Source organism: Ciconia boyciana, chromosome 1 (genome assembly GCF_034638445.1).
Source record: "Ciconia boyciana chromosome 1, ASM3463844v1, whole genome shotgun sequence".
NCBI classification, from domain to species: Eukaryota; Metazoa; Chordata; class Aves; order Ciconiiformes; family Ciconiidae; genus Ciconia; species Ciconia boyciana.
The window spans coordinates 94973865-94996259 of NC_132934.1; the positions used below are offsets into that span (position 1 = coordinate 94973865).

General features: G+C 36.8%; 2 protein-coding genes across 7 annotated transcripts in view; one reads left to right on the forward strand and one right to left on the reverse strand.

Annotated features, from left to right (window-relative positions):
* CMSS1 (cms1 ribosomal small subunit homolog) overlaps nucleotides 1-22395 on the reverse strand; it is a 249293-nt gene that overhangs the window by 199143 nt on the left and 27755 nt on the right. The gene's annotated exons all lie outside the window — the stretch shown is intronic.
* Nucleotides 11132-22395, forward strand: part of FILIP1L (filamin A interacting protein 1 like) — a 49095-nt gene continuing 37831 nt past the window's right edge. For 4 of the 5 annotated variants that reach the window (XR_012045784.1, XM_072883638.1, XM_072883658.1 and 1 more), the window contains exon 1: nucleotides 11132-11268. The gene's annotated coding sequence lies outside the window, so the exon portion shown is untranslated. Of the gene's footprint in view, nucleotides 11269-15215; nucleotides 15335-22395 lie in introns of all 5 variants that reach the window. The other variant, XM_072883649.1, reaches the window with a different exon arrangement.

Genomic DNA, 22395 nt, shown 5'->3' on the forward strand with positions numbered 1-22395 from the left:
AAGATGAGGTTTATGAAGTCCAGGTTCATTAAAACTAGACTGAGGTCACACAAAATACCATGACAATCAATAGAAGGCCAAACTTTGGTATCACTTTCATATTGCTTGAGAATTATAAAGTCCATATCATACCTTTCACAAAAAAAGGTCTTACTAAAAAACAGATTAGTTCTGAACTGGGCCGATTAAAGTTGCCAGACACATAACAATAATCTTGCACATATGGTCCTTACCAAGTGAATAACTCTAAAAAGTACTTAAATTAGCTTAGAAAGACAAATTTAATATTCCATAACCAAAAACGTTTCTTTCCAGCATTTTAAAGTGGATCATTTTCCAATAAATTAAAACCACAGACTGAGTCGATATTGGTTTGCCTCCTCTGAATTCATTAACAACAGGAATTACACCACATGAAATTTCAGCAAATCAATCTATAAACATATCTGTAAAACTCTTCTGGTTCTTTTTGTTTGTTTCAATACATTTAAGTACATTTACAGAAAGAAGGTGAACTCTTTAACCAATTTAAAATCTTATTTTCTTCAGCTACACCCTTCCCAAGTGAATCCTATCCCCAGTCTATTATTTCACTTCATAGCTGTTGATAGGATGGTTAGGAAATGGTTAATTTTGCAAGATTACGTCTTCCATATGCAACTACCATTCAGCATCCCACCCTAAGGGTACAATCACCCAATAAAGACTTTGTTCTGATTATGTAATGCTTACATTTGATATCCCACTGGAGAGCTCTTTTGGATGTATAGACAACTATAGCATAGTGACTTGCAAATAAGATGATGTAATGTTACTTTGGAATTAACAAAACCTCTGAGCATGCCCATTGTGAATGACAGAATTCAAAAGCCCAAGCACATTTCAGTCTGAATCATTCAATTGCTAGAGACCTGTGTCTCCCTTTCTGGTTTGTTTGCTCTATAGCTCTTACAAACTTTCTGATACTAAAAACAGAATCACAGTTTTCTTGAAAACTAGTCACACAAAAAACCACCCAGAACAACACACCTTTGTTTGAAATTAACAGGTTCTTAAAAAAATGGAATAAAAACCCTCTCCCAACTTGTATTTACAAATAAAAAGGTGAAAAATGTTTTCTAGATAACTTTAAGCAATGCATGTGCCCAAAAGGCAGCAGTTAAAAGAACACATGCAGGATTTGTGCAGTTCTTAAAAGAGAAGTTATATGTGGAAATCCAACTTTTATCAATATACCTGTAGCTTAAGAGTTATGAAGGTGTTTAACTTGGGATTTACATTCAAATGTTGCAAGTGAACGCATACCCAGTACATTCATTGTTCATCAAAGTAGAAACTGTAATAGACTATGAATGTCATAAGACCATGCACACACACATACAGTTTTAAAAGGACTGTCACCTCATGGGGCTTTATATATAGCAGCTTTCTTATTTCAGGTCAATGAAGTGTTTTTTAAAAGAGAAAAAGAAGCTTACCGAAAGTAAAACACTCAAATATTCATCAGAAGATTCACACAACAAAACAATAAAATTCTATTATCAGCTCAGTAAAATCACTCTCACTGAAGAGGTTACTATGAATAGTGAGAGACAGAGAGAACAACGTCAGGGTCAGAAGAATGAAGACAGACAAACAAATCAAGCCCAAAGCTCTACTGGAAAACAAAGTGAACGTTTTTCTTCATTGCAAAAGAGGTGACCATTTTCACTATCCTCAATGCCATGCAATTGACAGCAATAAATTGGCCCTATTTGAAATAAAAGATTTCTAAGATAACTCCATGCAGAAATGTGGGACACAGCCATTTTCCTTTCTAAACTCAGATTAATGCCAAAGTAAAAAGTATGCGTTTGAGACCCTGTGTGGACTACTTCCTGATTCTGGGCCTCTTCCCTTTCCCATTGACCTCCCTTAGGGAACGAAAGTGCAATCATAAGCCTCCCTGCATTCCAGTACAAATGCTAAAAATGCTACGTAATCATTCTGTCCCAGTCACTCCATCGGACACTGGCATCTTCACATGGTCCTCTCTCTACCTTCCAATAATCCACTCATGGATTTTCTTCTTTCAACATGACAAAGGCAAACTGGAACCTCACCTGACAAATGTTAGCCTCTTTTATTGCTTTTGGCTCCTGGATGCACTTAAAAATCAGAGACCAGCAGAGAGAGAGAGGAGAGAGAGAGGAGAGAGAGAGGAGAGAGAAGCCTTGTTTAATATCCGGTGAAGTAGTTAAAGAAAAAAAAAGCAAAACCAAGAACACTTCACACAGTGATTGGGTCTACCTGTTCCCCTGCAGTTCTGAACAGAAATAAATTGTTATACTTGCAAACGGATCCATAAACATGATATCCTGTCTTCCTTTTGTATTACTTAAGATACTAATGCTATTACCTGAAGCCTGTAGGAATTCACTACCAAAAAGGGGCAGCTTTCCTGCTTTTGAAAGATATCTAAAATAGAAAAGATGCTTCCAAGAAAGCATTTTCCACAATAATGAAGTGAAAGTAATGAGTCAAAATTTGGTTAAACAACCCAAATTCTGTGACATCAATACATGTGGAACACATACTGGTACGACATGTAAGCTAAGGTATCACAAACAGCCCCCAGTCACTTCTTCTAAAGAATAACCAGCTGGAAGAAATCAACATCCTTTGGAACCATCATCCATAAAAGCTCAGAAGTATCCACAACTCCTTTGTGTACATTTGCATATGCAAACTTTTCAGAGCAATTCCCAAAAGGTCTGGAGGCATTTCAGAATTCCCTCCTGCTTAGACCCTGCTCTCCCCAGGCAAAGCCACCGATAAGGGTTTCCACAAGCCTCTGAGGTATGAGTGTTTCTGCTCCAGGGATACCTATGCCCATCAGAACTGCTCCAAGAACTCTAACCACCCACCACACTGACCACTGAGCAAGCTATACATAGCAACATCTTTCGGGCATGACTTGCATTGATTTAGATATACACGATAGCTACAAGTTACGGCTCCACTTACATTCCCAAGCCCCAAGGTCAAAGGCATTTTATAACTCTCAAATACAGTGTTTATTCTTGTCAAGCTCTGTATAACCTTATGTCACTCTGGACACACCTTAGGCTTCTAGCAAAATAACTCCTATTTTGGTAGAGTTGGATTCATGTATGCTCCTCTTTACTCAGCAGCAATATCAAGAAGGACTGATTTGTTTTATGTGAGAATAGCCTTTGCTCATCTACTGTGGGGATTTGGAAATAAAAACAAATAGAAGCAGAAAAATAGGGTAAAACAAAAAGGCATCAAAGAACAAATAAACTTCACGTATCCCAAAACACAGACATCTTAGAGTAGGAAAAGTCAACTTTAATCAAATTCTAAGAGGTCATGCACAACTGGGTCTCATTTAACCAACACAACATACTTTAGGAATTCTGAAAATACTTATTCTTTTGCAACTTCTAGTTCTAGGCCTCTGTTCATCATACATGGAATCCAGACACTTCTTTATGTATCACTTTAAAAGTTAAAGTAAATAATAAGTGTTGTCATTTTCCACTAAAAGGCTGCAAGCAGTATCATAAGTACCATATTACAATAACTAGAATTGCTTTTCTCCCTCTGCCCTTGCTACTGGCTAGAGTTATGCACAAATATTTACTTATACATACACTTAGGTATTTATCGGGGGGGGGGGGCGGAATGTGATGGGGGGACACATGGGGAACAACCCAAAGATTAACAAATTTACCATGCTTGAATCTTTGTTCTGTAGAGAGTCACCTACGAGTACCAAGGTATATGGTATTTTGTTGTACTATCCTTGCTAGGAAAACACAGCTATGTTAAAAAGATATGCAAGAGAACAACTTGAAATTATACGTCCATTTAAGAAAGCAGCTTGTTTAATTTTTTTCTTCAGTAATAACAGTCTGTTTATAAGACAAATTATTAACAATTATCAAATGTACTGTGAGATTTTGTAGCAAAAGAAGCCACTTCAGATGTCTCGTATCATATTGTATCACTACAAGAAAGTATCTAACACATCTCTACATTTAATCAGTTCCACACAGTTCATCATGATCACACATTTAATATACACACAACTTTTTATGGACTGTAACTATCTTTCATCTAACTAATATTAATCTTTGTATTATGAGCTTCTGAGTACACTGGCCAGAGCAAATAGAAGCCAGAAATGATGCTCTGTCAGAATGCTTTCAACTAAGTTACCAAGGGGAAACAATGTTAAAAGGAACAGAAACTTCATCTTTACAACTAAAAATAGGTAACTGAACAAAACAGTCTAAAAATAAAGTAAACAACTAAAAAATAAACCCACAAAATAAAGCAGACCACAGAGCACTGGGGAAGGTTGCAGGGAAGACTGTTTAAAGAGCATAGGATTTTAGGGACTATAAAGGAATTTTTGCCTTTCCTTTAGGTGCTGGAAGATAATTTCCTTAAATTACTTTGTGCTTGAGTACAATTTTCAAGAATGAAGTAATTTGTAGGTTATTCAAGCATTTAGTTCATCTCCTGAAAGACTTTCTTAGTAATAAGTCCATCCTGTTGATGTAACATCCAGAGACATAAGATCAATAAAAGTGTTCCCAGATAACAACACAACTCTAGTATTGCTGAGTTTAAGATAACAGTTCTTAACGCTGAGATGTCTCATGCAGGCTGCCGTAAAAAAGCCAAATTAATACCCTTTTGTATTTATTCCCCTTCCTCACTCAAGGGATTTGTGAAATTTTTGTTGCAGGCTCTGGAGCTATGGAGTGTCTGAGTCTGCTAAACACATTTCCCCAAGCCCAAGGGACTCCTTGAATAGTACCTGCTGTGGGCAATACTAACACAAAGAACTACATGGGACTACACAGTAAGAGATCAAGAAATTCTGTAAATACTTTTCCAGACTAGAGAATTGAACCACACAACTAAGTCACATTTCTGAACTACAAATTTATCAGATAGCTCAGTGATTCTGAATCCCAAAGGGATCAAATTTTTACAAGTTACATTACATCCCTAGGAATCCACAATCCAAAATGTCCTGTATGGGATACATTTGGCTCTGCATTATTTCAATACAGATTCCATGAACAGGTATTGAAATCACCAAAAACTTACAGGGACGAGTGTATGGCTAATGAAATTGTAGAGAATAAGGAAAGCCTTTTAAAATGTATTTTTTAGCAGGAATCCAAAAGGGGGGAAAAAAAAATTATCGAGGCAGAAAAAATGTTTCTTATTATGTAGGTTTCATAACATAAATGCCAGCATCTAGAGACACAAAGAAAGGCCTGTGGGCCCAAGAGCATATTTGTGTTTTACTTGGCTATTGCAGGCAGCCCAACAAAAAATATTTTCTCTCTTTGCAAAGTTTGCCTTCCTTAGCATCCATAGTCATTCTTTTACAATCTTACTACCTTTCAGATAACCTCTCTTTAACAGCTACATTTTTCACTGCGTTGATCTGTAGGAGGCAAGAGAAGCCTACTCAAGAGAATTCTAACAATGAAATGGAAGAATCACAATACATTTTGATCCTGGATTCTCTCTACTTAACCACTAAAAAAAAGTATGACAACCTTGTACTCCTATATGTATAATATCAGTGGCTCCAACAAGCCTTCTTACAGTTCCTAAGCTGCATTCAAGTCCGCATTCACCTAAGTGTGTGCTCACAAGCTTGTGCTCTCAAAGCAGACTATGGCCTCAGGTGACTCCTGTAAAACTTGCAACCTGTAAGAAATGCACTGAATGCCAAATCCCTTCTACCTGTGTGCTGGTCTTTGCACTCCAAGGCATTGGTGGAACAGCATCACCCAGCAACAAGTGAAGAAACAATAACATGAAGGGAAAAGCAGAAGGGAAGAGATGGTCAGTGATATAGAGGAACTGAAGGAACTTGCAACAACTTGATCAACTTCTTCACCTCATCTGCATCAAAGTTTGAAATCACCCACGGACACCATGTTCAATTCATGTCTATACAAAAAGTTGAGTCCACTTCACTCAAACCTATGTGTTTATTATTCAAACAAGAATTAAACTGCTCAGAAAGAGGATTGATCACTTTGAACAAAATGACTGAATTCACAGCTTAGGTTAACATGTACAAAACATCTGAGACAGGGATTCATGTGGAGTCAGATTTGAAGCTCTAAATGTTTCAGTCACACCATTTCCCTGAAGTTCTACAAGAAGAATCTTGCTTTGACTGAATTTCAAAGGAGATGGATGAAGAAAAGTAGGCAACAAATTACATAGTGTCACATACTTTTTTCTGAGGTCTAATGACTAAAGACAAACATTTAAAGTATGTTCTACTTCCAAGCATGTTCACAGACATGGAACTTAGTACCTTCCAAGGTACCTCACCGCAACAGTCTTCACATGATTACAACTCACTTGTGCTATTGCATTAATACTGAAATGGCTGACATGCTTCCAGAAATAGCCCAACTAGACAGGCATACTTGTAGAGGGGGAAATTAAAAAAAAAAATCTCAGTGCAGAACACCACAAACAAAACAAACCTCCAAGCCCAAATGGCTTCTTAAAATACACTATGGTGCAGAGTTTTCATAGACTAAAGAAAGTTATCTCATTTTGTTATGGAGAAAAGATTACTTGGCTATATATGGTTTATACAGACTAGGGAAAGGCACACAAATTAAATTCTATTAATCTTTGTTCATGGTAAGCTCTGCTACACAAAAAAAATGTCCTTTTCATAAAAAATTATCTTGGTCCCATATACAAGAGGAAACCATCTCACAAGCATATATGGAGCACTTGCCAGTTCTTCTTAGGACAGAAGTCATTAGTAGTTAAGAGATGCAGTCATCAACTTCTCAAGGCAGCACCCAACAAAAAGGGATCTAATTATCCCTAATATTTGGCTAGGAATTTTATTTGTATCTGCCAAAAAAGGAAGAATAATGGAATCTGCAAACAATAGGAGAGTTTGGGAAAATATTTCTTCCTGCTGCCAAAAAAATTAAAAACACACAGTAATGAAGATATGAATCTCTTTCCGTCCATGGTCCATAGTAAAAGACAAAGAAATCTAAAGAATGTTATCTTTAGAACTTTCCCCTGCTTCTCCCCCTTGCCTTCCACATTCAATTTATCAGTTGTCAGTGCATTTCAGACTGTCACTTAGCCATAATAGCCTCCATATTTCTCTTTGTAATACTCAGAAATTAATCTATGCGTTAGGATATAAAACACTAAAACACTCTTTACTGATGAAATCTAAGAGACTGTCAATCACAATGCTAGGATAAGTAATAAAGACAAATTGGGTAGAAAATTTTTGAAGGATGCTATCAATCCAAGAAATAATTAAAGAGTGGGCCTTCTTCCACTGAGTTAATGTCAAAACTCCCACAGACTTCAGAGACAAGGCTGAGCATACATTGCAGAAAAATCCTTGAAGTCACATGACTTATTACAACATTAAACATCAGATCCCATTTATGCAAGTCATTAAAATTCAACTTGTCAATCTTGCATGTGTTTCAGTTCTCCAGTATCACTTGCAAACCTTAAGCAGGCCACCTCCAAAAAAGCAAACTGTTTTAAGTAATGTAAAATGCTAATAAAAGCTTTGACAATATTTGTACTTCTGTAGATGTCTATTTTTTGAATATGAAAGTACCTTAAGATTTAGATCCCATGGAGAATTTCAAAAGCCCAAGCTTCAACAGTATCTACATGAAGTAAATGTGACCAAGAGCCTGATTCAGACAAGCATTTCAATATATCATTAAAATCAGGCTTATGCTGAAGTTCTTTCCTTTTTCAACAAAAATACCCAGGACTATGTTTTAAGTGCTTTGTTGAACTGAGGCCCAAGTTCTAATTTCCTTTATTTATCTTAGATACAAAATGGCTAAAGGAAGAGGTCAAATGCTGCAATAGATAGGTTATGGGTTTAAGGACACTGGAACTGCTGCTATTAATTGCCATGGGAAGAAAAAGCAAAGAGAAGTAGTTTAACGATGAAAGTAATGGGAGGAATTCAGATAGTTTAAGATAAAGTCTAAACAAGTCTCAAAGTCTTTTAGCTTATTTGTCCTATCTTTTCCCTGCCTGCTACAATCTTCCATCTTTCCAGCTTCTATTTTTTCCAAGTAAAATCCTGAGAGAATGTGGGCACAAATAACAATACAAAACAATAAGCAGACAGACTAGATGAAAGCCACTAAAGCAGGCTGCATGGAGCAGCCCCACATTGTCAGGGGATGCACCAAATGATCTAATAAGGTTTTTATTTGGTCTCTAATTTCTACAAATCCACAGTTGCTTTTGCTGTCACAATATTTGCAAATGCACCAATTCTGAACAACTATGTCTAGTAACTAAGGAAACCAAATTCATTTTCAGGGAGCAATGGAGAATGAGACAGGCATATCTGCCTGCCCAAAGGCTTTTTTTTCCCCCTTCGGTGAAGTTCACTAGTGCCAGGATTCCACCTACAGATACTAGGAAGACACTGTAAAAAAGCAGTAAAGGAAGGCTTCTCAGCAACTCTATTCGTTGCCTCAGACACAAATAAACTTTTCATGTTATAGTAATCCAAAACTTGGAATTTTTAATGATATAGTTCCTAACAGGTCTTAGAATAGTACTGTACTCTGTCCTTTATTAAGTTGTGACAATACAAGAGAAGGAAGTCAGGTCATTACACACTCAGCTGATGCTCTTTGATAAAGCTGTTTTGCAGAAGGTCACAGATGTGCACTTTTGTATTGCAGAGGAGAATTAATTAAGAAACTAGAAGTTAATACTTTGGCCATCCCCAGATGCAAAAACAGACTTATAAACAAGAGGATTTGCATTCCCTATTCCCTGCTCTAGCCTGCCCCCAGACTGCCAATAAACTTATCACCAGCACTATCTGAGCTGTGTTCCTAGCAACTCCAGAACAGAACCGGACTGTAAGGATGGATTTTTGATTACCAGCTTTTGAGAAGTCCTCTTCTTCAAAGCTGTGTATGGTCTACAACAACTGTTTCATGTGGGAGGACAAAAATGCAGGCAATTTTCATAGAGAGATAGACTAGAGAGATAGGGGGTGTGCAGGTGAAGGGGAAGATGCAGAAAAAAAATCCAATTGCAAAAGGAAGGAAGGAAAACAATTAACCAAGTAAAATACAGAAACAGTAGTTTTCACTCTAAGCATTTGTATGCTTGCACACACATACATATATGTAAAAAAGAATGCATGCACATTTAACTCCTAGCTACCTCTCACAGATCTACTTACCTGACTCCCCCTGCAAATCTTAACTGGATACAGCATCCTCCACAGCCTGCTCTAAGACAGTACCTGGCATCTGCAGTTGTCCAGTCTTTTTAAACAGAGTCTCAGCAGAAAGGGTGAGTTTGTAGCTGAAGATTAAGTCAACTTCATGTTCCTCATACCAAGGTCACCTGGAAGAGCTTTTATATAATTCAAATGATCCACATTGGCACAATAATTTTGAGAAAAACTATACAAAGTGTTAGCTCCCAAAAACATTAGTCAAGCAACTGAACAGTCCAATTTTAGCTAAAGGACGGGGGTGGGGGGGGTTTGTTTGGATTTGGTTATTAAATCTCCCTAGAATATGAAATATTATCCTGGTCTGTCCATTGGTATATTCAAACAAGACATTTCATTATCTATGAAACCATTCTGGAAGTGTTAGTATACAGGTACTGCAGTATTAAATAGATTTGGAAGTTTTCTGATCAAGCATCCAAATCTGAACTTCCTCAGAAACTTACAAGGGGGACACAGCAGGATCATCCATACACACAAGTAGCATGCTTCTGAGTAAGTCTTCATCCAGTCACAGTGCAAAGGGCTGGCTGAAATTTTCCAACTAAATAGTAAGTATCTTTTTCAGGCTACACTCAGGGTAAATATGTGCAAGTAGCAAAGAGATGTCTGTCTTTTTAATGAAATGCCTTTTTATTCACCATTTGTCTTCATACCTACAGACAACACCCCCAAATAAGTAAATTGCCTTATGTTAGCATTATGTTTAAGTATGATAAAACACACAAAAAGCAGGCAGTAGGACAGCTTAAGCTACACCGAAGTTTATCTGAAGACTAAAATTCAAATGCTGCAAATAAATGAACTGTGGATGCACCTACTTTAACAAGTGCTGCACAAAACAGTGTAGAACACCTTTCAATGGTCTAATTTACCTATCAACACAAAAGGAGTTTATTTCATTAACTCCTGTTAACCCTTAGTGGAATTTCAACAAGAAGTTTGGTGCCTATTTCAAGTATTTCTTCCTTGTGTTCTCAATGTTTATTCAGGGTGTACACGGAAGGACAGGGAATACAAGAGATACATTTTAAGCTCTTCAATCTAAATCCTACTTTTTGGCTTCCTGCCTTTTTCCTAAATAGTAAAACAAACGACTCATTTCTTTAAGACCTTCTTACTAAAAATAGTTCGTTGGACTGCTTAATTGTGTTAGCTAAAACACAAACATACGAAAGGAAAGGGTTTTGTAGGAAAAACATTGAAGAAAAAAAAAAATCAGATTTCATCTGGCCTTCCCATCATCACTTAGAGAATTGTTTTGTAGTTACATCATCAGGAAATAAAATACTATCCTCTGAGGACCCTGACTCTTTACAGAAGGAAAAAAAAAAAAAAAAAAGGAAGGCTCGAAGTTCATATCACCCTCTGAGGAGTTCAGCTAAACTCACATTTTTTGTCATATTAAAAAAAAAAAGAAAGTAAGAAAAAAAGAAAAAGCTCCCTTAGAACAACTAATTAAAGGAGATGACCTTAAATTTAATTTTTCCCTTCTCAAATTCTAGGCTGTGAGACTAAGTGGAAAACATTATAACTAATCAGCTAACAACTTCTAATGACTTTATTATCAATAATAGAAAGGAACTGCCCTAACCCAAACCTTCCGCACATTCTTCTTGGCCATGAACTAGTAGACAAATGAAATATTTCACACAGTCCTGAGCGTCAGCTGGAGCCAGAACACATTAATAAGCTTTCTAAGTTCTGGCTATCACTAAAGTACACCCAGTCAGACACGACGAGTCTGCACAACACAGTGTGCCTTATATGGCAAGGCAATGACGTAATGCTCCATAGGCTTGGGGCATGCAAAGAGCCTATCTCTCATTGTTTAGTGGGACTGCTGGAATGCTCACATCTCTGATGCTACAGCTGAACGCCTCACACCATGGAGCAATAGCTGACCCAGGATTTCTATAGTCCAGGAGTGCAAGGTAAGGGAGAGGGTGGGAAGCAAACTTCTTCTGGCAAGCACTGGCGCTTCTTCCTTTTTCCTACTGAGATACTTTTTTTAAAAAGTCACTTCCAAAAAAAGGGGTGAGGATTGAGAAACAATGAAATACCCCAAAACAGCACTAGGAAATCTAGAAGATGTCTGCTTACTTGGAAGTACGATGACTATTTCAAGCGTTAAAAAATGTATTTTAAACAATTCCTACAGAGCCAACAGATGAGGAATTAATTTAATGTTAAAGAAGGAGGTAGTTATGAATTACACACACTTTCCAAATGGTTGGATAAAATCATGACAGCATTTAAAGCTGTGGAAAGAGTCCAACTGTATTGTAATATATTAGGTAGAGCTACTGCCTCTCTTTATGCTGCATTTATACGCATATGCTATATATTAGTAGACATGTATGCACATATGTCTCTAAGCATTTACTATACTTTTGAACAACTTTTACTGTAGTTTACAGAGGGATGTATAAATTGCCACAAACATTACTTTTCAATAAGATTATACTATGTCTGAAAGAAACAATTGTAACTAGTTTAATTACTAACAAACTTTTCAACTCCTACACACTGCTTCCCTCTTCTGTGTCTTGTGTGCAAGTGTCAAATCACGAGAGGACAGAACTGTCAGATTTTGATGAAAAAACTTTAAATCCTGGTGATCAAACAAATGATGAAGCTTTCAAAATCAGAAAACCCACTGGCCTCTTCGAGGCTTATTCTGTAAGATGCTGAACAGTATTGCAGTTATTAACTCCAAAAAGCAGAGAATGGAAAGGAGTTGTGAAGAGGCACTAAGCACCTTGAAAGATTAGACCTTAGTGTGTTTATAATTCACATCTGCATAGTATACAAAACTACACAGTCCTCTCCCTTGATTAAGGGCCAAACCCTGTCAAATCCTTGTTTATAGGAACAACTGCAATTAAGTCAATTGTACTGTCCTACTTGAAAATTCAGACTACTAAGAATTGCTCTCCAGAGTCTTATGTGCAATTTAAAATGTTAGAAAAGTTAGACTCCTTAAGACCTTTAAACTCGAACTCGTCTTAAAAGTAAAACATGTTTTGTCGTATGTGTTCCTTTTCCTTAATATGAAATTAAATCGGCATTAAATGGGGGGGGGGGGGGGGGGGAGGGATGTCCCTCCATTTGATGTTTTAAATCCTGCAAAGTCCTTGTTCAAGTATATATTTAAGAGAAATGAAAGCTGATACAATCATATGCATTGCTGTACTATCAAGCATACATGGATTTAGAGACCGAGTCAAAATATAATGTGTGAACATTTTCATGACTTTTTTTTTTTTTGCTTTAAACAACAAGAAAATATTAAGTAGTTATTTTCCTCGCACTTCTAAAAATGTAGAGACACATTTCATTTCAAAGGTAATTCAGGTATTTGTGCATTATTAACCTTGGCATTTGGATAAAGGTCACATCCATGTTTCCAAGATAATCTTTCTTGTAACAAGCGAAGTTTGCACGTCTGTTGATGCCTTGAGTCTGCCTGGCTATAGAATCAGGGAAGAGGGCACTGTATAGTATATATAAAATGAAAAGAATCCTTGCAACCAGAACAAATGTAAGTTTATAGTAGAAAACCAATACCCCAGATCAGTATCCTAAGCTCCTTACAATGTCTTCTGCTCGCTATTCTGTCATATCTGCAAACTTGCAACCTATGTCCTAGCATTTTTAGATCTCTTTCCTGATAAATGATTACTTGGTTTCCTACATATCCTATATATCCGGTGGATTTAATATTAAATACATTGTCAAGTTATAAAGTGGAAAAGTTAGCTATGTTATGAAAAGATATGTTACAAACCAAAGTTAAGTAACAGACTTCAAAAAATGTGTCTGAGTAGAAAGGATAAGCTGAAGTCAAAGGATTACAATATGATGAAGAAAAAAATATTAGTAGAAATGCTACACATGGAATAAACTTATATATTTGATCAAGGCAGTAACTAGAAAAAGAAAAAAGCCTAGCCATAGGTAAGAGACTATTTCAGCTCCTCCAAATCCAACAGAGGGTAACATTTATCATTAACTACTGCTTTAGCAATATCCAAAGTACCATCTGCACTGTGAATGCTGCTCGCCTAATATGAATCATAACATCTATCAAAAGCCAGAAGAACTCTATTTCCCATAGTCTGTCTTCCTTAGATCGAAAGGGAAAACATTCTTCACTTAATACTTACAGGACCAATTTTGCTCTCACTTATACTGGTAAGAGTACAAAATAATTAGACTGAGGCATAATGATTAAAACTCCTTTGTTTTATCAGATTTCTTAATATGTATTGAGACTATCTCATTTTAAGCAATTAAAATGTTAGCTTGCATCACTTAACAGTAAAAGGAGACAGTAAAGGAAAAGAATTATCACATAATTCAGTCTTCAACAATTGTATTTCTTCACTTAAATTTCTTTTCTATAGTAACTTTTTACAACATCTGATGTGTAAAGAAAACATTTTAAGAACAAGTATATCCTCCAGAAGTGAAAGTCAACTTCCTGTCAAACTGCATTGACCCTTTGTTCTTTCCCCGTCACTTCCCTTCCCTCTACTGACAAACTCTGCGTAACTGCTGACAGTAGAATTTTTAGAGATTTGACCCAGAACACCAAGGGATATAACTTAAACTTATTTTGTTTTCCCCATCAGTACCAGTAAAATCAAGTTATTGCTTGATTTTTGCTGGGTAACAGCACTTTCATATTATTTACCTAATAACTGTGATGAATTATCACATTTGCTATTGCCATGGGATAAAAAAACAGCCTCATTTTACTCCCATCAAGTTTCACCTCTGTGGCAGCTCTTAAAAGGCTGGCACTTTTCTTCAGGAAAAATTCTTTACCAGGTATAGTTTGGCATGGGCAAGTGAGCAGCCACTGCTCCTCTGGACCTCTCCTGCCAACAGCTTCTCTCAAATCCTGGGTGTGGTATTACCTGAATACTGTTCATTAAAGAAGCAATTAAAATATCCAAGTCAGAGAAGCAATTAAAATATTTAAGTCAGAGAATCCTAAGGAGTTTACAGTGTACGAAGACGTACCTTTAAAAACTGTCCTATAAAATTTTAGTTCTGACTCATTAATAGTTCCCTTAATACTTTAGCCTGTCATCAAGTTGATTTGAGCTTAGAAACTATGCCTTACCAATAAAAATAAATTATTTTTAATTGCCTAGATTTGTTTTTCTCATATTGAATGGATTCTGCCATGGCATCCTTGAGGTTTATGTTGAGCTTTTTTGAACTGGTTGAAAGTTTGGTTAGTTCATTCACTAAACTGTATTACTCAGCTCCAAGTGGGTAAGAGGTATTGCTGAAAAATTCTAAATATAGTGCCCAATCTTGTGATTTAAGTGAAACAATGGACATTTTGAGTCTTAACACCTCTCAGTATGTTATGCTGATTTTGAGGTTTGCTGTGTTTTCTGTCAGCGAGACAAAAATCACTTTGATTGCATGTCCAGGGCACCATGTTGTTTCTGGAAGGTCAGTAACAGCACTCACACTGATGGACCAATGGAGCACACTCAGGCATTCACAGCTCACTCTCCTCAAGTGTTCACAAATTCAAGCAAAATATATTTGAATATTTTCTGTGGCAGTCTGTAGCCTCCAGTTAGAAACAGTACAAAAACAACACCTCCCAAAGCACTGCCTCCTCCCAGAACAACAGAACTGAGGCGACAGTGAAGAGGTGAATGTTCACGCAATAAATGAATGCCAGCTGAGCGAACACCCAGCAACATCATTCTATAACCCTCTTTTAATAACAAAATGGAAAGCTTGGGGGTGAAGGTTCAAACCCACCTTGCTAGACATTTCAACACAACTCAACATCCTATAACTTTGGTCATTCAAGTTGATAAATGCACATACTTTTTGCCTGTTGCAGACGTCACCCTTTCTGCTACAGCTCATTGTGCATATCACGATGATATAACACAACTGCTTGACTTCAGCCTCAAGCTGGGCAGGGGACCTATGGATGACCACCAGAGAGTAGTTGCCGAGGTAAATAAGAAGAACTTGAGCCATTTTGCTGCACACTGCATGCTCATAGAAGCTGAGCAACAAGAGCCCGCAACCACCTAACTGCTCATGCTCAAGCTTCAACAAACATTTCTGGACATACTTCAGGTAGGGTACACAAAGGTCCAGTGAACATGACTGAAAATGTGGATGGAAAAAACGAAATACTTCTGACAAAAAACATTAATCTCACATACATTTCAGGGATGTGAAACAACACATCAATCAGATTTCATTGTCCTTTATAGGCTTCCAAAGGCCTAGGAAGAAACACGACAATGGCACTTAAAATAAATGATAGGTTAGAGTTCTTAAAGATCTGCTTTAAACCTAATATTCAAAGCAATTTCTTTCAAATTCATTGCAGAGAGTGGATTTAAAACTTTTTCCTTTTTTATTGGAGACACAAAGCTTATCTAGTGTTTGCATAGCAACTACTGCAATGACAGCATAGAAGAAAGAGGAGAAATTTTAAAAACTGAAATGAAGCAGCATGTTGCTACTACCATGAGAAAAAACACACGATTGGCTGTTTAAAAATGGAAAGTAACGCACTCATAAAACTCACATTTTAATTACATATCGGATTTCAGCACATGGACAAAACCATCTCAGAGAAAGTATAAGCTGACTGAATTCCGTCAACTTTTTATGGATTTAATCAATATTCTGGTAAAATTTGCATAACTTGCAGTCATTAAGTCAAATTATGAAGAAAATAGGAAATTTTTTCACCATTAAGCTTGTCTTACCCAAAACTAATGTCACCCAACACATTCCCAAACATGATTCTATTCTACTTAGCTACACTGAGGTTTCTCAGAAGAAGCCTAATAAATGCCACAGTTGTTTTTGTTTTCAACTTCAAAATACTCCCCGCCGCCAAGCACGTTCTCAACCTCAGTAGAGCCATTCTGTTTCAGATCCATACCTAGAAAAGAGGAAAGTGAATTACATGAGCCTGATTTCTTTTTTAAATTTTGGTCACTTGAACCTGGGGGTACCACAGCTCCACATTTGGGGCAGCGAACCCCTGACCTAAATATCTGAAATCCAATGCTGAATATACTAACTTAGATGTAGGAAGGTGGAGGGGAAGAAAAAAAAAAAAAAGTAATTTGTTAATGCTCAAAGCTGAAACATTTTCTTAACTTGCAAAATAGTACCATATACTCTTTCATGTAAAGAGAAAAGTCTTTTCACTAGCAGCCCATGTCATTTCCAAATTAAATACTGAATTGGCTCCAAAGAAAAGGCCACCATGAACCTTGGCAGGCTTAAAACTTCTCTTAAAATACATGTTTCTATAAACATATCTAATATATAAATGGGTGTGTGCATTTGCTTGCATATATGTAAGCAGAGCAGGGGGATAAAAAGCCTCTGAACCGAAGTCAGCAAGTACAGCTTCAATACAGGTCAATTCAAGATAGATAAAATAGACTGCCTATGAGGGCGGTGCAGGGATAACACCAACCAGCAGAGAATGTTTAGGCTTGCTCTAGGAGGTGCACACATTGATTCCCTTTCGGGAAAGCAGCAGACAACAGCTGACAAGAATCTTCAAGCTTACATATTTTGCTAACCCCTATAAAGGAGGAGGGAAGAAAATGTAACATGGTATACAAAGGAGCAGCCACTTTGGAAAGTGTCTGCTTGCCCTTGCTTTGTTCCAATCCTCTGCTTAAAGCTCCAGATGATTACTGCCATCTTTGTAAATAGGAAAATTCTCCCAGTTCAATCAGGATTAACTGAGTTGGGTGAATCGGAATTTGACAAGGTAACATTTTATAACCTGTAAATGACTCTCTCATATCTAGGCTAATGCAGTTAACCAAACAACTAGCAAGTTCTGTCTAGAGATAATTGTGTCTTTTTATTTTCAGCATTTGAAACCATGTTATAAATTAATGATAAAAGCTAAAATGTATTACATCAGAAACCTACTGTACATGAAAGCATGCTACAGCTCCTTTAGTTTCAGAGTGACATCTCAAAATAGGAAAATATAATCTAAACATCATAGACCATCAGCCAAGAGGGAATAAGAGATCAAATAGGGCATGAAGCCAAATGCCCTTCAGTCACATAACAATACTGAGTTATTAATCAATTTGGGGTACAATAACAAGGCAGAGAATGTTCGACTGAATTAACAGTTGTTTGAAGAACAGGGAACACTTGGAGTCTAAAAGACTTCATATGAAGGGGCAAGGGAAGCATACATGCACATGACCCTCCTCTTTCCTAAAAAAAAAAAAAAAGCCTTTTTTCTATGACAGGTTTTGAAAGGCAGAGAAAGAAAACTGGAAAAATAACTAAAGATGGAAAAAGTAAGTATCTCTCTTGGCTTTAGCAAGACTGTTTAGAGAAATTTTAAAAGACTTTAAGAAACCATTGGTCACAGAACAGCTAGAACTAATTAAATCCACTTTTTTATCCTATCAATTTAGTTTTTTTTCCCAAGAAATAGAGAAATATTTATTTTCCAAACACACATGCAAGTAGCTAAAAAAAAAAAAAGCTGATTCTAGATAGAAACTGTTATTGGCACTTTGAGTGGACATGTAACTAAAGGACCCAGTTTTCTTTTATGCTTAAGCAGGATATTTGATCTTTAACACAGTGAACTACCAAGGCTGCAGAAGAATGGAAAAATCTTACTTCACACATCATAATCAACAGATCTGAGAGTAAAAGATGTTCTTTAGTTATACAATTCATCACAAGTGAAGAGGCTACTTAAATTATTATTTGTTATTTAAATTGTTATTTAAATACATGAATTAAATCTATGAAGTAAACCTTGTTTAGAACTATAACCATTAAAAAAAATTCTCAGACTACCATCTTTAGCTCTCCACTGTAGCTTCCTATCCTGTAGTTTAAAACAATGTGTTAGTCCTCTTTGAAGAGGATCAGTTTGGAGAAACCATGTAAACTTAAATCCTGAACAAGAGCACCTATGCTAAGGATTAACACACTTTAAACAAACATGCATTGACTTTGCACCTTTAGATGATTCATCAAGTGCTCCCAGGCCAATGTGACCTGAGGTCCTACTGGGACAAGAGAAAATGCAACTTCCAAACATCCCACACTTCAAGTCCCAACACATTCAGATATAGGAGACATACAGCAAGACGTTTAGCAGGATTAGGACAGACAGCAAGAGAGTGAATTATCTCCCAGGTAGCAAAGTCCCCAGAACTACCAAGCTTCAATACCTAGAACTGTACCAAGAAGCAATTTGTAATCCATCGGAAATAGTTTTAATACCATTTCTGAAGGTCACATAATGCAAAACAGGAAACTGGCAGCATTCTTCATCGCTTGTAGTTTCAAAGCCATCTTTAGCTAGTTAACCATGCTGCAATGCATTGCTGCAACCTCTCTTTCACCTGTGGTCTCCAAGATGAAGTGCTGGCCAAGGTTGTCGCAGAGAAAATGGACAACATGACATTATCAGGTCTACAGGAAAAATATGCATATTTAGCTTCTAAGTGAAATCTCTGTTTGACATTAGCGTTATTACCGCTTTTATTACTTCCAGTCTTGGCTACTAGAAAAAGTTACAACTGTATCAGCAAACCTGATTAAAGTCTTTTGTCTATTTGGAAATCCTCAACTATACTTCTTCATGCAACCTTGCATCAAGGAAAACTTCATTATCTCAAGCTAAATTTGCAGTAACAATCAAGCTTCATGCTTTCTGCCAAAAAAAAAAAAAAAAAAAAAAGGAATGGGGTGCCACCCAACCCCAGTTTTCAAACACTCAGAGTTTATCATACACATACGCAAAGCTACTCCGGGAAGTAAGAACACCAGAAAATGGGCTTACTTTTGTCTTAGGATGTATGTATATAATAAAGATTTTATGAGCACAAACAGGACCCTCGAAGTTATGGAATTTTATCCTCCTGCACAGGAGTGACACCACCGACATCATTCCTGAGGAATGTTTGCCTAATTGTTTTTAACTAGCCCCATTCCTCCAAATGATGGCAAACTCTCAGTCTTCCCAGACAGTCCTATTCAGTACTAAAGTACCTTTATTTAACTTACAATGTTTAATCCATGTGGTTCTAATCACAATTTCAGCACATAAATTCTCGTCATGTGCATTGAGCATGTGGAGAACATACTAAAGTTTGCAGCCAGCTTCCACCTGTCTAAAAAGCAAGGGGCTACTGTATGACTGGCAGCAACGAGGAGGATGCCTTCAGTTCAGAGGAAGTGCGCGTGGCAGTATGGAAAGTTCTAAATTTTACCACTGCTGATGACGGATAATACACAAATAAGGCCATGCTTAGCATAAGAGATAGGCCCAGTGCCTATTCTGCCCATGGATGAAAATGTGGCCCCAGACATTTATTTCTATGTAAAATGTGTGTTAAAATTGTTTTAGAGAACATCCAGTTCCTGTAAATGTTATGGGAAAATGACATTTACGACTAACCAGTCTCCTCCAAGTAACATGATGTGTTATTGTTGGCTGAGTGCCATTTTTTGTCATACCAAAAATATTAACTAATTGAAGTTAAAAAAAGTTTGTCTGAATTGGATCCTTGCACAATTATGCCCAGTTCTGGTCAAGACAGCAGCACTAGCACTGCCTCAGGTGAATCAGATACCAGAAAAGCACCTATTTTCCCAACTGCCCCCCACAAAAAGCATCCGCAAAAGAGAGGTCGACCTTGAACCTATACACTATGATGTTATATAAAGAATAAAAAAACCCACAATCAAATTATAGACAGGATTTATCTATTGAAATTGCTTAAAAAAGAATACTCAGATTATTCTCTTAATCTAAAACAAGTATTATCATTAAACTGAAAAGCATAAAAAGGTGACTTAAGGGTTACAAACTTATACAGAGCTGAAGCAACTGACTCATTCAGGGAATCAGAACTTCTGCAAACTCCTCAGTCACTTGAAGGGTGCAGATTAAATAACCAAAACAAAAACTCAGCCCTCCAACTATTACACTTCCATCAACAGTAAACACAGCATGGCAGTGATAACTAAGTAGTATTTACCTCATACAAACTAAACACACGTGGCTGGGGTAATCAGTGCTAGTAGCAGCCTGACCAGAAATCTCCAGAACTTGAGCAAGCTGCACTCCCTTGTTTGTGCCTAATCGTCCCACGGGGAATGGGGGCAAGGCAGGCAGGGCTCTAAAAGACAGTTTTCAGAAGCTCAATTAACTCCTGCTACAATTTTCCACTTGCTAAATCCTAGCAGTAGGCTGCAATGGTAACGGTTACTGGTACTGACACTCCAAACAGACAATGCAAACACGTCCACCTGCCCATGGAGGGAAAAAGAAAAAAAAATAATGGAAAAACACTGTCCTGTTTATCTCTGTAGCACTGAGTGTTCTATAACACCGGTAATTTAAAAACAGCTCAGTAACTGTGGTCAAGCAATAACGTTCTAGCAGTAATGCTTAAAGTATACATTTAAAACAAAAAACTTAGGTTCATAAAGACACAGGATCTCTCCCATCAATTTAACTTGTTATCATGCAATATCAAATATCAAATCAAATGCAATCATTTCAATGACACTGTCATTTAAAAATCACTAATTATAAAAAGCAGTAGTTGTCTTGGTTTATTTTGCATAGTTACCACACTATTAAAACCTCTCTGGGTTAGGATTAATTCCCAAAATAATCTGTTACAGTAAGTCAACGCTGCTTTTGCATTTTAATAAATCTGAAATTCAGGCAGAAAATTTTACTTGTTAAAGATAAAGAAAAGACAAAAGCAGGACCTGGATTAGTAACTGAGAAGTTCTGCCTCAGTCTTGTTGCTTTGACCCCTATACCAAATCTCTTGTGGTTCATCTTTCCATTTCCTTCTGAAAGCTTTCCATCTGCAAAACTATAATTTCCTGGCTGACGTAAATTTGAACAGTTCCAAATTCTGGCGTTGCATCTGAAATTACTTGCTTTATTTCCGACTTTACAGGCAGTGTGGAGAGAGGGTGAGAGAGACAGCGAGAGAGAGAGAGAGAAGGGGAATGAATATGCACTACAATAATATGAAAAAAATCCCAAACTACTAACCAACAAAACCCAAGTCATATTCCCATGAGCCAGTTAAGTTATTGATGCATTTAGATTCAGAATAGAAGAGGATTAACAGTCACGGTACATGCACAATTATACGCCATTGAAATACCAACAGTAATAGATACTGACTTCAAAGAATAAATGAAGTAGCTTTTAAATCTGGAAAGAAGAAAGACGAAAGAAGAGTGCATCTCAAAAACAGTGACCCATCAGAGCCAGCTCACAATTCATTGTGCCATGTTTTCTAGTAGCTGAACTCTGGGACTTAGAGTTTTTAAGGCTAACTTCGAGTAAATCTCATTAATATTGTGGTCTTGTCAGGTCAAGGCTCTTTTACAATTGTTTTTCAGAACATGCAGTCAAGAAAAAAAAAAGAAAACAAAACAAAAACCTACCAACAATTTAATAGGATGGTAACTTCTTCACTCCCACCTAAAAGTCCTGCAGCTTCCTATCATAATCTCAGATGTAGTGGATGGCCACCATTACAAGATTAGAAATGAACAGACAGAATTAATAATTATCACCTCGCACATTTGAACAGTTACTGCCATAGAAAACATTAATATTTTTCTACACAAGACTGGTGTTTTCATAGATTTCCAAGAACATCTAGATATGGAAAGACTATAATTCAGGACAGAAAATTATTTTCTTAAACTGAGGTTTCATGACAAAACAAAACTGAATTTTAGTGCTGAATTAAAATTACTCCAACTAGAAGTGAATGTTAATCCAGTCTTAAATCTTAAATTAACCAACATAAATTTGTTAAAACTTTATCATGCCATTTACTGTCACCAAATTTACACAGGATTTCATAACATTTACGAGGGACAATGTCCCTGTATCACCAGGAAGACTTTTCAGCAGCTTAGCAGTTGTGAAATCATGGTCACAAACAACATTACTGTTCCAGATTAATTAATTTTTAAAAGAATATATTATCTGCATATGT